This window comes from Mixophyes fleayi, chromosome 4 (genome assembly GCF_038048845.1).
Source record: "Mixophyes fleayi isolate aMixFle1 chromosome 4, aMixFle1.hap1, whole genome shotgun sequence".
NCBI classification, from domain to species: domain Eukaryota; kingdom Metazoa; phylum Chordata; class Amphibia; order Anura; family Limnodynastidae; genus Mixophyes; species Mixophyes fleayi.
Genome location: NC_134405.1, coordinates 64,988,035 through 65,003,241, shown reverse-complemented (window position 1 = coordinate 65,003,241; position 15,207 = coordinate 64,988,035). Strand labels below are relative to the sequence as shown.

The following is a 15,207-nucleotide window of genomic DNA, read 5'->3' as shown; positions in this document are numbered from 1 at the left end:
TCAAAATTTAGTTACCTTTTATTTTCACAAATATATTGCACCCAACAATACAGGGAATACAGACACTTATGTACTGTGTAATACTGTATATTTATATGTAAGGCAATATGATCTCACATGTGATCTGCGCGTGAAGTAAAACATTGTTTATTGGGTCTCTAGCATCTAAAATGTCAGTACGGTGCGTGTCCAAAGAAATAGTAAAAACAAAAATGCAACCCTTTTCTAACTCGATGGAAAGGTTTTGGAGGACCCAATGTTACCATGGTAAATGGCATGTTTTAGCTACTGCACCCACAGGAATGTCGTGGTGGATGAAGCCTTTTGGTAACACAGTTTGGCCAGTCGCAACAAGCTTAAAAACACAATCTCAAGTGGTGAACAATAAGCAACAAACCAACTAGCACCCCAGATGGGACTTGAACCCACAATCCCTGGCTTAGGAGGCCAGTGCCTTATCCATTAGGCCACTGGGGCTCAGTGAGACTTGTGTGTGTGCCTGATTTTTTCCGCAGTAATCAGTCAATTAAATGCTTGGAAAAAGGGAAGTTGTTTTGTGTTTTTTTCTTTCTAAATTCCTGCAGGAAATGTGCTGGTACTAATGAGAGCAAAAAATATGGGCCCTCATGCTGTATTGCAGTAAAACGGATTGCTGCAACTCTTTTACCAACGGTAAAAAGTCTTTTGCATTGGCACTTTGTTGACCGACTCATGGAGCATTTACAATGCAGTTGAACCAATCCTGATTTGTCAACCAATGCTGATGTGTGATAAACACAGTCATTTCTATGTTGTTGTTGCTTTCTTGGTAATATGATATTAAATATTCAGGTTGCAAACGATAACCAATGAGTAATGACCTCAGAAAAGAAGAAATAAGCAAGCAAACATGCTCCAGGTGAGGCTTGAACTCACAACCTCGGCATAGCTTAACAGATACTGTCTTATAAGTAACGCGCGCTGAACGATTGCGCCACTGGAGTACTTTAAAAACACATCTTTTCCCTACGTTTGTATGTTTGGTGGCCAGTTTAAGTGTTAATAAATTATCTAAGCAAGGCTTGTTCATCAAAATTTAGTTACCTTTTATTTTCACAAATATATTGCACCCAACAATAAAAGGAATACAGACACTTATGTACGGTGTAAATCTCTCTATAAACAAAACCGTTCCTTCTGGCGACAAATGAACCCCATCCGCTCTAAAAAGATCTTATCTACTGTTAATCCAGGATGACTAATGACAACCCCCTGCATGCCCTTAACGTTCTGCCTCGCGTATCCGTTTATCTTTTTAACCACCTTTATCAATGTGGCCGGGGGAATAGATGACCTCCAGGACAACCGAGGTATTATGTTTGACCAACAAACCCTCATTGAAGGCCAACGGGCATGTATTTGTGCAAGATCTTCGCGAATGTTAATGATCAAATCAAGGGACTTGCCCTTTCCCACATCATTACCTCCCAAATTAATTACCACTATATCCGGGGTACCGTGCTCTTCTATTTTTTCACCTAACGTGGGAATCAACGCCGCCCATACCATGCCCCTTTTACCCAACCAGCGGATGTCAACTGGGTGTGTGGAACCGGACTACCTATCCGCTATTCTGTGTTTAGCTGCCCAAAAGATAAACGAATGACCCACGACCCATATCCTTGTCCTCTTCACCGAAGAACCTAGAACAACATAAATAATCTCATCAAATCATACCCGTATCTGAAAAACGTGCGCCATTTATTTTATTTTATTTATTTTTATTTTATTTAATCCAACAAAACAACGGTATTCAAAAACTGCTATCAACTTGCTGAGGTATCCCCTCCCTACAAGAGGGAAAACCCTACCATTAGTTTCACTTTACACCCTCTATGAGAGCCATCTGCTCTAAAAGCAATTAATTTTATTTCTATTTTGTCCCGTTTATTAAATGCTGACACTATTTTATTCTTTAATGCCTAAACAAAATGAAAAGGAAAATTGGTAACCCATATGAAGGTAAAAACCCTTATTACCCCGGGAGGCACACACACTAATCAGGCCTTGCCAAGGAAACAAGAGGGAAAATCCCTTCATGCCCCCGTTTAACACAGCGAGCAGCATAGCCCTGAGTCACCAAGTGATAGGCGAGAAAAGAAAAGATGAAAGCGATAGAGAACCATGAGAGACATAAGGAGGTACAAGACCATATATATAAGAGCCCTTACAAGGCTCATTTATCCGGCCAGATATATTTCTTATAGGCCTGCGACTTCCATCTCCCTAACGCTTGAATCTCATTGACAGATGCCCCTCTAACTGCAGCGGCGGTGGCCGCCCCTATTCTGAAAGAATGCGCGCCATATTCAACAGGGTTGAGGCCAACCTCCCCAAGGGCCCGTTTTAACAGAGCGCTAAATTGAAATTTAGTTACTGGTGTACCGTCCCTATGACTTAACCACAAACCTTCACCTGGGGGCCGAATCTTAGCAAATTGATTGGCCAGCATGACCAGGCATATGTATGTTTCTTCTTGCTCCGTAATCGCTAACCATTGACCTCTGCCTAACTGATCCGTTTTTGACCTGACTATCTTACAACGTAACACATTAGATTGTAAAATAACATTTCTAAACAACAAAGCTCCCCCTATGTCGTTCTTAGATCTGGCTACCAACTCACTAACCCTAAAAGCTCCGTGATACGCCATTGAGAAAGCCAGCCCAAACAGCAAAGCCTCGTAATCATCTAGGTTATGCAATACCTCAATCAACCTGGTTAAAATTTGCCCGTCAATCGGCCGGCGAGTGTCATCACTTATAGGCTGAATCCTGGACCAACCCTTCAATGCTTTAGTTATAATAAATGACTTTGTGGGATCATGCGCGCCATTTAACTTAGCCATGAATGAAATACCAGCCAAAAGGGACCCCATCTTTGCCCTAGAAACCCCTTCGTTATAACAATTCCACATAAAACCCGTAATAGAGCGAATCTGACCTGAAGCGTCGCTGTTGCAAGATGCGGAGTAACTCAACCAATGTTTCCATGCCCCTTGATAACACTTTCTAGTTGCCGGAGCCAAGGACGCTGCTGCTAGCCACATTATCCCTAACGGACCATCTGCCAAACATAAGGAGAACACTGTAAGCCGGTTAAACGTGCCTGTGGGGCCAGAGATCTAAAACGTTGCCATTCAAAACGAGAAAGAGCATCGGCTATTTGGTTATCCACGCCAGGGACGTGGCGTGTCCGAAAGGTAATGTCAAACTCTAAACATCTCAAAACCAGGACACGCAGCAAATTGATTGCAGTGCGTGAGGAGGCACTTTGCTTGTTGATAGCCTGTACCACACCTAGGATGTCACACCAAAAAACCACGCTCCTGCCGTGCAACCGGTCAGCCCACAGCTCTAAAGCCACAACTATGGGAAACAACTCTAATGTTAACAAATTTCGCACCAAACCTTCAGACCTCCATGACTGTGGCCAGGGTGCAGCGCACCAGTCCCCTTGGAAAAAGGCACCGAAACCGTTTGAGCCTGATGCGTCTGTATGCAAATCCAAAGATGTACTAGCTACTGCGGGTGCTGGCCATACTCTTACACCGTTAAAAACCGCTAGAAACCGCCTCCATACACACAAATCCTCCCTAATTTCTGCGACAACCGCACCTGGGAATGGGGACTACGCAAGTCTGACGTTGCTAGCTGAAGCTTTCTACAAAATACTCGGCCCATAGGTATTACTCGGCAAGCAAAATTGAAAGAGCCTAACAACGATTGAACTTTACGCAATGCGCAAGATGGGGCCGCCAAAACCTCTTCGATCAGGGACTGTAACTTAGCCACTTTATCAGATGGTAAACTACAACAACCTTCTATTGTGTCAATTTCAATGCCTAAAAAAGCCAGGCATGTGGCCGGGCCTTCCGTTTTATCTGCAGCTACTGGCACCCCCATCACACGAAATAGCGCTTGCGCAGCATACAATCTGTCCTTACAACAAGGGGAATTGGCTGGACCGATAAACAGGAAATCATCCAGATAATGCGCTATGCCGCGATGTCCCGTCCCTGCTCCGACACACCAGTGGAGGAAGGAACTAAACGCCTCAAAATATGCGCACGACACTGAACAACCCATTGGCACGCATCAATCCACATAGTACTCATTTTGAATTCTAAACCCAATAAATTTTTAAGGACTCGGGATGCAATGGGAGGTGGCGGAAAGCCGATTCTATGTCCAATTTAGCCATCAGCGCTCCATTGCCAAATTCTCTCACTATGGTTAACGCATCATCAAAGGACTGGTACACTACTGAGCTGATTTTTGGGTCGATTGCATCATTAACTGACCTACCCGCCGGGTGAGATAAATGCTGGATTAATCTAAATTTCCCTGGGGTCTTTTTAGGTACTATTCCCACCGGGGAAATGGCTAAATCTTGAATGGGAGGGGATGAAAAAGGGCCCACCATGCGACCAAGGCCTATCTCCTTCCCGACTTTCTCCGCTAGGATGTCAGGGTGTACATACGCGGAGCGAAGGTTTCTGGCGGCAGTACCTGCCACCCCACTATCTATGGGGAGATGAAAACCGAGGCGAAAAACCCTCCCTAAGGAAAGAGGCCTGCGCCGCATCCGGGTAAAGGGCCAGCCATCTACAGAGGATTGGGAATCTAATGGGGGAGTCTGCCTTAGACAGTACCCCCCGCCCCTCCCCATCCTCTACCGACTCCGCCGGAGCCCCTAGGGCATTCTTTGAGGGGATGACTTTCTCTACAATTGGTGCAGACGTGCCTATACCGGCATGAATCCCCCCTCCCGCATGAGGAATTGTTAAAGGCAAAGCAACGGTTTTTGGAAAACTGGGGAGCACCTCGTCTCCCCCCATACGGAAACCTGGCTAACTGAGGAGGACCATACCCCATGCTCACCTCCCACACTTGAGCTCTATTTAACCTTAACCAGATCTCAACATCCTTAAAAGCCAGAGGCATATAGAGCTGGCCGTGCACCTTCTCGCGAAACAGCTTATCGTACAACCTCCAGGTACCTGGGCGTTCACAACTATGCATCTCATTAATAAGGTGAAGATATTTCCATACGTCTATGATTGCGTCAGGTCTAGTTTCTAAATAACAAGCTGAAAAAACGCAATACCCTGTTAGCCAGTTCGAAAAGTTTCTGTATGCATCCTCGCCGACTCCCCCTCGCGCGCACGCAGCTGCCAACTCATTTTGGGTGACCTTCGTCAGTTCGAATACATCAACATAATGACCCCTCTTAATCTTATGTCTCATGCTGCGCCTAATTCCTATCAACAATGCCGTGTTTTCACATCTAACCAGGGGACCTCCTGCCGGAGTGGGAGACGCTGCCTCCAGCCGATCTATGCTCTTCCTTTTTTGCTCCCCCGAAGTGAGTGTTAAGGATTTTAATAAGCTTGCGCTGACCCTGCCTAGGGGAAGATGGAGCTGACTCATCACTGGTGGTAGCTATGCTTGAACTAGACATGTATGTGTTGCTTATGGTAGAACCATCATACTCACCGACAGCTCCCTGCGCCTCCTGCAGCTCCAATCTCGCTCCACCCTCGCCTTCCGAAACGACTTGCTGCGACCCCTGCTGCCCCGTCGAACTCCCTGCCGCCTCCTCCTGGTGCACCCGCAACCCTGCTCCGTTCCCACTCGTCCGCCCTGCTACTGAAGATGTCTGCATCTGTGAAACTGGATAAGAAGAAATGTTAGCAAGAGAAGAAGACAGATTGCGCAACTGCTGAGTCGGAACCCCATCCGGGGTCGACCCTGGGGGGGAGACCATGAGATGACCTAGAAAACCCGCCTGAGGGGGAACCCCTTGATCCCTATCCCCCCGTTGTCTAACAAGGGAAAGCGAATCCGTACCAGAAACGCAAGACATATTAACCAAGGAGGGTTGAGGGTAAGAGTGTAAGTACTGACCAGATAAAGCTGGATAAGGGGCCGACCACAAATTCCCCGTTTCAACTACAGACCCATAACCCCTAGGGGGGTATGGCAATGACCAAGAGGGGGCAGGTCCCACCGCCCTGGGTTGATTGCTGAAGTTTTGTTGAAACGGCCATATTACGGCAGGGTCAGAGACCAGTGATCGGTTAGCCGCCGAACAAAGAGAAGGGGACTGCTGATGTGCCGGCCCCCCGCCCCCGGGGGGAAACACAACCCGGGACTGGACCCAGCAACCCAGGGGCCCTATTAGAAGATATCCCTGCCCCTACCTGAGACCCAGAGTCAGCAGAAAAAAGGAGGGGGGAGGATCCAGGGGGAGGGGGGTCCCTGACCTGGGGAAGAGGAAGAGGGGAAAGGGGATTAAGGGACATAACCCCACGGAATGGGGGCAAAAAGGGGGGGAGGACCTGCTGGGACCCCCTATGAAGGATAGGGGATTGCTGCCGAAACACATGGAGCCTGGAAGGAGAGGAGGAATGTACCCCGCCAACTACCGCCCCCTGCTCTTGTGACCCTGCGGGAACAAGCAGATCCACGATGACTGGCCCCAGACCCCTATACAAGGACCCCTGCAATTGCCCCCCAAAAGGCTGACCACTGTCCCCGGCATTTATACCCCTCCCTCCTTGAGCCCCAGGAGAGACTCCACCGGAAGACGCGGCGGAGGGGAAGATTAAAGATGGCCGCCGGGAGCTGGGAAGGACCCCGGGAGCAGGGGAAGGAGATCCCCTGCCCCGTGTTCTGGCAGACTGCCTGACACGCTGCACGGCTCCGGATGCGAGCGGCCTTGCCGCCCGCTCCGGAGCCCTGGCCCCGCCCCGCGAGAAACTCTCGCGGCGGCCGAGTCACGTGGCCTGCGGGCAGTGTCGCTGGCTCCCGTGCTCATGTCCCCACCGGAAGGACCCGGAGAAACTAGTGCAGAACGGGGGGGGATCCCAACAGCGGCGGGCTGCGTTCCAGGTGCGGACAACGTAGCCAGGGGAGGGGGGACCCGGCAAGCCTGGCAGGTATAGACCTAGATCTTCTAGGACGGGATAAGGCCATTATGAGGGGAAATGAAAAATGGGAAAAGAAAAAGAGGAGAGAAATGACAGAAAAAGGGGAAGCCAAGGAAATAGAGAGAAAGGAAGAGAGAGAGAAGCAAGAACAAACCAACAGTGAGATACACAAAGCAACAAACAACAGGAGAGCCAGATACTACGCCTGATGCTGCAGCTTATCCGGATCCAGGAAACAGGAAGCTCTCTCCTTCTCCCACTGCTTGATATATTCTTTCCACGACACTCCCACTTCCTCCCTATTGGCTGATTCCATCACCGACTTAAAACCCCCAGTGGTAAGTAACATTATCTACTTCACAACACATGATTTTAAATTCCTTCGGCTAATGGCCTCTCTCATAACAATGTCAGTACGGTGCGTGTCCAAAGAAATAGTAAAAACAAAAATGCAACCCTTTTCTAACTCGATGGAAAGGTTTTGGAGGACCCAATGATACCATGGTAAATGGCATCTTTTAGCTACTGCACCCACAGGAATGTCATGGTAGATGAAGCCTTTTGGTAACACAGTTTGGCCAGTCGCAACAAGCTTAAAAACACAATCTCAAGTGGTAAAGAATAAGCAACAAACCAACTTGCACCCCAGATGGGAATTGAACCCCCAATTCCTGGGTTAGGAGGCCAGTGCCTTATCCATTAGGCCACTGGGTCTCAGTGAGACTTGTGAGTGTGCCTGATTTTTTCCGCAGTAATCAGTCAATTAAATGCTTGGAAAAAGGGAAGTTGTTTTGTGTTTTTTGCTTTCCAAATTCCTGCAGGAAATGTGCTGGTACTAATGAGAGCAAAAAATATGGGCCCTCATGCTGTATTGCAGTAAAACGGATTGCTGCAACTCTTTTACCAACGGTAAAAAGTCTTTTGCATTGGCACTTTGTTGACCGACTCATGGAGCGTTTACAATGCAGTTGAACCAATCCTGATTTGTCAACCAATGCTGATGTGTGATAAACACAGTCATTTCTATGTTGTTGTTGCTTTCTTGGTAATATGATATTAAATATTCAGGTTGCAAACGATAACCAATGAGTAATGACCTCAGAAAAAGAAGAAATAAGCAAGCAAACATGCTCCAGGTGAGGCTTGAACTCACAACCTCGGCATAGCTTAACAGATACTGTCTTATAAGTACAGCGTGCTGACCGATTGCGCCACTGGAGCACTTTAAAGACAATTTTTTTCCCTACGTTTGTATGTTTGGTGACCAGTTTAAGTGTTAATAAATTGTCTAAGCAAGGCTTGTTCATCAAAATTAAGTTTCCTTTTATTTTCACAAATATATTGCACCCAACAATACAGGGAAGACAGACACTTATGTACTGTGTAATTCTGTATATTTAAATGTAAGGCAATATGATCTCATATGTGATCTGGGCGTGAAGTAAAACATTGTTTATTGGGTCTCTAGCATCTAAAATGTCAGTACGGTGCGTGTCCAAAGAAATAGTAAAAAAAAAAATGCAAACCTTTTCTAACTCGATGGAAAGGTTTTGGAGGACCCAATGTTACCATGGTAAATGGCATATTTAAGCTACTGCACCCACAGGAATGTCGTGGTAGATGAAGCCTTTTGGTAACACAGTTTGGCCAGTCGCAACAAGCTTAAAAACACAATCTCAAGTGGTGAAGAATAAACAACTTGCACCCCAGATGGGACTTGAACCCACAATCACTGGCTTAGGAGGCCAGTGCCTTATCCATTAGGCCACTGGGGCTCAGTGAGACTTGCGTGTGTGCCTGATTTTTTCTGCAGTAATCAGTCAATTAAATGCTTGGAAAAAGGGAAGTTGTTTTGTGTTTTTTGCTTTCCAAATTCCTGCAGGAAATGTGCTGGTACTAATGAAAGCAAAAAAATATGGGCCCTCATGCTGTATTGCAGTAAAACGGATTGCTGCAACTCTTTTACCAACGGTAAAAAGTCTTTTGCATTGGCACTTTGTTGACCGACTCATGGAGCGTTTACAATGCAGTTGAACCAATCCTGATTTGTCAACCAATGCTGATGTGTGATAAACACAGTCATTTCTATGTTGTTGTTGCTTTCTTGGTAATATGATATTAAATATTCAGGTTGCAAACGATAACCAATGAGTAATGACCTTAGAAAAGAAGAAATAAGCAAGCAAACATGCTCCAGGTGAGGCTTGAACTCACAACCTCGGCATAGCTTAACAGATACTGTCTTATAAGTACTGCGTGCTGACCGATTGCACAACTGGAGCACTTTAAAGACACATCTTTTCCCTATGTTTGTATGTTTGGTGACCAGTTAAAGAGTTAATAAATTATCTAAGCAAACGATAACCAATGAGTAATGACCTCAGAAAAAGAAGAAATAAGCAAGCAAACATGCTCCAGGTGAGGCTTGAACTCACAACCTCAGCATAGCTTAGTCTATCAATTATGTCATATGCAATCTCCTTCGGCCTGCGTTAATATACACACTTCTAATAATGTCATCAGTTCTTTTCATCAACACTTGTGGGCGGGCTATTGTCTGTTCGTTCTTCCCAGTCTCCCGATACTCAGATTTAACAGTGAACGGCTTGCAAAGCATTGGGAGACTTCAGACTAAGGAACCTAGGTGTCCTACTTTTTCCCCTAGTGACCTCCCACCTATAGTTCGGGTACCTCAAGAATATTTAGTGGAAAGAGAACTAATCCTACTTGATATAATCACTGAGGCACGTGTGAGCACGCCCAGCACTTTGTTTGGTCTAAAACCTTACCCTCCCAAGAATGATAATCATTCTCAAGGATGCCTGCTCAAGTCCGAATATTACTGGACTGGCATCGCTGGGTGTACCTCTTTTTTTAACTATGGGGTCACCGTACTTACGGACGTAATGCTACTCAGACAATAGCCCCTCGCACTTTCTCCAAGCTCCAAGGTTTCCAAATTTTCCTTTACCCCTGAATTGAATAGAGTAATTGGCTGGACCGATTATGCTACTACCGTATATACTCGTGTATAAGCCGAGTTTTTCAGCATACTTTTGTATGCTGAAAAAGGGCACTCGGCTTATACACGGGTGAACTTACCTGGTGTCCGGTCCCTCGGCTTCAACTTCTGCATATGCGTTCCAACACAGGAAGTTCGGCATTTGGAACGCAAACTTGCGTTCCAAATGCCGAACTTCCTGTTGTTGGAACGCATATGCGTTCCACTGCGGGGTGGATTTACAAGCCGTTCAATCACATCTTCTGGGTCTCCAGGTTTTGCCTTGATTTAAACAGCACCAGTACCTCTTCTACTTCTTAATGATGGTTCTGACAGGGTAAGTTCCTAACTGGAAGCATTTTGCTATATTTGTATAGCTTTTCTCTGCCTTGTAACTCTGAGTTACCGTTGTTTTGAAGTCCTCAGTCAGTTGCTTAGAAGAACTTGCATGCTTGTTGAGAGGAGGCATAATATCCTTATATATTTTCTGACTCTCTCTCTCTCTCTCTCTGATTTTATAATCATTTATGAATGTTCCTTGTCATCTAGCTAAAAATGATTTCATAGATTGAACCTATCATTTTTATTTAGGTTTTTAAATTAGCGCTCTTTTCCACCCTAGGCTTATACTCGAGTCAATAAGTTTTCCCAGTTTTATGTAGTAAAATTAGGTGCCTCGGCTTATATTCGGGTCGACTTATACTCGAGTATATACGGTAACTTCTCCTTCATCCCCAATACCTTCTTATCATTACCTGAACCAGCCTCTGTCACCTGCTAATAATCAAAAGAATTAACCGTCCTGAGAAGAGAGTGAAATGAGAGAACACAAAACAGGAAAAACTACAACTTCATGCTGGACAACAGTCTTAGCCTTTGGCTCAGGTGCTGCTAACTGCATTCGAGGCCTTCCAGAACAGACTCATGAGTGCCCTTGGACCCTTCTCTGAGTGTTGGCCCCTCTGCAGTGGGTGGAATGGGCACCAGTGTGTCTCTGCTACCCTTGAAGCCGTGATGCTGGTAGCCTACACCTGGTACCTGTCTGTCAAATAACCTGAGCCTAAGAAATTATTACTCCACAACTTACTCTCCCGATCCAACATCCTGACAGTTAGTGTGACTTTTCAGGAAACAGTGTTTTGGACGTTCTCAGTTCCTGTCTCACTATTTACCTTCTCTCAAGGTCTAACCTAGCCTTCCAGTTACAATCTCATCTCATGAGGGGTCAAGAACATTTCAAAAACTGACAGGTTAAGAGTCTGCCCAGGAGTGATCTTTTGGTAGCGGGATAGGACTAGTGGCCAAAGCTATCAGTCCCTTCAATCAAGTTCCAACTCTTATTCTATTCAATTCGTTCTACCTAGTACCACTACTTTATGTTCACACTGGTTTATGGCTAATTGAAAGTATGTGATTTGTTACCACTACTCATACATTATACCTCTATTATCAATAACATGAATACCCCTATCATCTATTATAACTCTAGGACTATCACATTGAATAACAAAAGTTTTGAGTATGACACAGTAATATATTAGACACATTTCAATACACCTTTACCCAGACATTTTTCATTGGTACACCTGTGTATACTTGAGGATCCTGCATGGTGGTAATTGGATGACGTGTATTTGTTCTACCTGGAGGAAAACCCATCAGCAGGAGGGATATGGGATGGCTCTATTGGTCTACCTTGTCCATCTCTCCAGAGTCCACCAGACTCCTCACCACATCTCTTCACCTTCCAGACAGTTTATCCCTCAGGTAACACAAATCTTCCTATATTAACCAAGATGTGTATGCATGCATGTGTGTGTGTGTGTGTTCACATTTTAAAACTAAAACAATACATCGAAAAACAAAACAAAACATAGATTTGTTAACTGTCACATAAAACCCTGCTGTCTATTTGACAGCTATGTTCGCCCTGGTGTGACAGCCATGTATGGTCGTGTGTGTAAGTGTGGACCTTACTAGCAGCTACTTCAGTTGGTAACTGTGTCACTGTATAAAGTCCTCTATGTAGTGTCCTAATCATGTGCTGGTATTGCTATAAAACGATTTCTCAGTCACCTCAACATCACCCCTTAGACTAGAAAAATGCTGAAGACCAATGTATATCAATCGATTTTCCCTCTGCCAATTCACATGTCCTTCTCAGTACCTCACATTCAGTTACTTGACTAAGTGGGAAAGGCAAAGGGGTCTATTTCTATAACACTTTCTTCAAATATAACAGTATCCAGTACATGCCTGTCTAACAGTGAAAAAATATAAAACATGAAAATTCTACATTTTCTAGGGTTTCACATTATGTCGTATCTTGTGGTAAAAATCCTATTCCAATATTCTATACAGAGATGCATATCTGTATGTCTAACCTCCAGCAATCTCCTATCCACCCTTTGTGCATCCATATAAAGGCACAATTTTCTACAGGAGGCACGAATCATAAAACGAAAAAAAAAACAAAACCGAAAAAAAAAACAAACAGATATGCAATCTATAAAACATGAATCGTTTTTCCACAACAGAACCTTTCTGCTTAAAATCAGCAGTTTCTATATGCATGAAAACAAAACCCCTGACTGTTTCTGTAACTCATGTCAATCTAGTGTGTGTATCTCTGAACTTGTCTTATGTAAAAAAAAAAAAAATATGTCTTAGCCCCATTGTTGAGACTGTGTCTGATTTTATCTCCACCAGAGCAGAGAGAGAGAGAGAGAGAGAGGGAGAGAGAGAGAGATAGAGGGAGAGAGAGAGGGAGAGAGAGAGAGAGAGAGAGACTAGCGTTTGTGTAAAGAATGAGAAATAAGAAAGCAATGAATGATGGTAATACAAAGATTTGAATACAAACATACATGCAGAAAGGGAGATTTTTACAACAAAATGACAGCTGGATTGGACTCTGACTCTATGGGGAAATGGCTGTATTCATTTAACTATGATCCCTCCCAAGAATGACTAGGGGGTCTTAACTGTGCAATCCAGTGTCGTCCGTCATTTGTTCATTAAGAACTCGGTATCTCATTGACTACATACCCTTTCAACGGACTTTCCAAACTTATAATAGAGAAATGTAAAAATTAACTGTTGATGACTCATCTGAGATACATAAACGATATTTTGGAGCAAGTATGTATATACTTCATTGTTGGATAATGATTCTCAGCCAAACAAATTATCATGAGACACTGCAGCCTAAAACAAAGAGTGTTCCATTTGTCTATTGTTAATTAGTCTTTCAAGAGTAATTCTTCTATTTCTCTATCTCTCCCCTTTTAAACACTAAGTCTATATATCTTCTGTGTACCCTTATCTGTGAGAAGAAAAACAAGATAGTTATCTTAAAACAGCAAACAAAACAAACATTTCCATTCTTTTCCATCGGCCAGCGATTTAGGAAAACAAACATTTGACAACATAAAACAAACAAACAAAATCAACACAGATTACCTTTTAAATCCGTTCCCTGCACACTAATACTTACCACAGTTTAAATCCCACCTGGTTGTAGGACTACAGGTCTGACCTAACCTCTAGGGTTGGCTATGGTTCTCCCCTAAGGCATTGGCTGCTATGAGGTGCACAGGAAACTGTTGAGAAATCTCTGAGACTTGTGTGCGCTGCCTCTGTGGGTGTCTGTGTGATTCCCCCTTAGATAGGCCAAGTCTCTTTGCTTCGTGTCCCATTTTCTTAGCCTTGGCTCTAATATTTTCTTTGCAATCTTTCCTCAAATGTCACCTCTTAAGACAGTTAAAACACTTCAAAGATTTCTGTTTCTTTCGTCCCTTATAGTGGTTTTTAAAATTCTGAGGTTGTGGATGTAGTTTTTCTAATGCCTGGATACTCAACATCATTAACCTATCACCCTGTGCTTTTTCCTTTTTACATATATTTTTATCATGTTCTATAGCATGCTCTCTAATATCATTTACCGTGAGACCTCTCCAATTAGGAAAAGAGGTTTGTATCCAGGTCCTTAGATCCTCCCGGAGGCCGTCCATTAGTACTGCAACAGCTACCTCCCTGTAATGTGGATTTACCCTTATATCCAATATTCCTGTGTACTTAATAATGGCCGCTAGAGCCCTTGAAAAATAATCAGCTGTATTCTCATTACCTTTTTGTTTGATGTTGTATATTTTGCCCCATTCCATAGTCACTGGAAAATATACGGCCAACTCTTTGATTATACGTCCAATATTATCCTGATTGTCATCCTCAGTTAAAGGTTTATCCTTCTCCAAACTACAACCCTTAATGAACATTTGTATATCAGTATCGAGAGGAAGACAAGCTCTAAACAACCCTCGCCAATCTTTATTAGTAGGCTCATGTGCATTACCTAAATGTCTAATAAATTTCTGACACTTGGCCAAATCTTTTCTAGCATCAGGGAAATCAGACATAATTGTAAATAGTTCCGTTTTAGTCCATGGAGAATACATTGCTACCTGTTTCATGGGAACTACACCATCTCTGTCCACTTTCCCATTGGGAACTGCTGTTGTGCGGATAGGGTATAAGCCTACCAAATCACTATGTTCTGAACTAGTTGCTGGAATCGCTGTTGCAGTACAATGAATGTCTCCCCCTTTGATAACCTTTTCATTATTCTTACCAATTTCAGCTACTGCCCCTGCTGGTGGAACCATTCCCTTTCCTTGTCTGTATATGTTACTAGCATGGGCAATGGCTGAAATGACAGTGGGTACATCTTCTTCCTTTAAAACATTACTAAAGACATCATACAACTTACTAGTTACAGTTTTCACATTTTTGGTATTGGCTGTACTAACCGCCCCGACCGAATTTGTCGGGGGCGTGTTTGCGCTCAGTTCGCCACGCTTTGCAACGCACACTTCCGGAATGCTTGTTTCCGGTACGCTTACTTCCGCTGAGCGCGCGCTTCCTTGCCACGTGTACCCTTCTTGTTGCCACAATTTTAAACAGTCAACATTTTCAGTTCTCATTTTTGTTGATTTAATCAATCGCACTTTATCTCTAACATTATTTAACACCTCTGAGTCAAGAGTACCTATGTTTGGGAAAGGTTTCACACACTCCCGGGTCATCTTGACCCATTTGTCGCAGTATGCCGTTGCATACGCACCGTATTTATTATACATAATATGCTTTGCCGAACCAACCGGCCATTCATTAGGCAGCACAACATGAACCATCTCTAGCGTTTGCTTCGTATCCATTGTGAAAATAACCTGTTTCT

At 44.1% G+C, this 15,207-nt stretch overlaps 1 protein-coding gene and 4 non-coding genes across 9 annotated transcripts in view; 1 reads left to right on the top strand and 4 right to left on the bottom strand.

The window, feature by feature from the left end:
• Positions 1-15,207, top strand: part of FER1L5 (fer-1 like family member 5) — a 676,118-nt gene that overhangs the window by 598,709 nt on the left and 62,202 nt on the right. The gene's annotated exons all lie outside the window — the stretch shown is intronic.
• Positions 405-477, bottom strand: TRNAR-CCU (transfer RNA arginine (anticodon CCU)). Its single transcript has one exon. It is a non-coding gene; the product is annotated as a tRNA-Arg (tRNA).
• Positions 8,102-8,194, bottom strand: TRNAI-UAU (transfer RNA isoleucine (anticodon UAU)). Its single transcript is given in 2 exon segments — positions 8,102-8,137; positions 8,157-8,194. It is a non-coding gene; the product is annotated as a tRNA-Ile (tRNA).
• TRNAR-CCU (transfer RNA arginine (anticodon CCU)) lies at positions 8,676-8,748 on the bottom strand. The gene has a single exon. It is a non-coding gene; the product is annotated as a tRNA-Arg (tRNA).
• Positions 9,163-9,255, bottom strand: TRNAI-UAU (transfer RNA isoleucine (anticodon UAU)). The gene is given in 2 exon segments: positions 9,163-9,198; positions 9,218-9,255. It is a non-coding gene; the product is annotated as a tRNA-Ile (tRNA).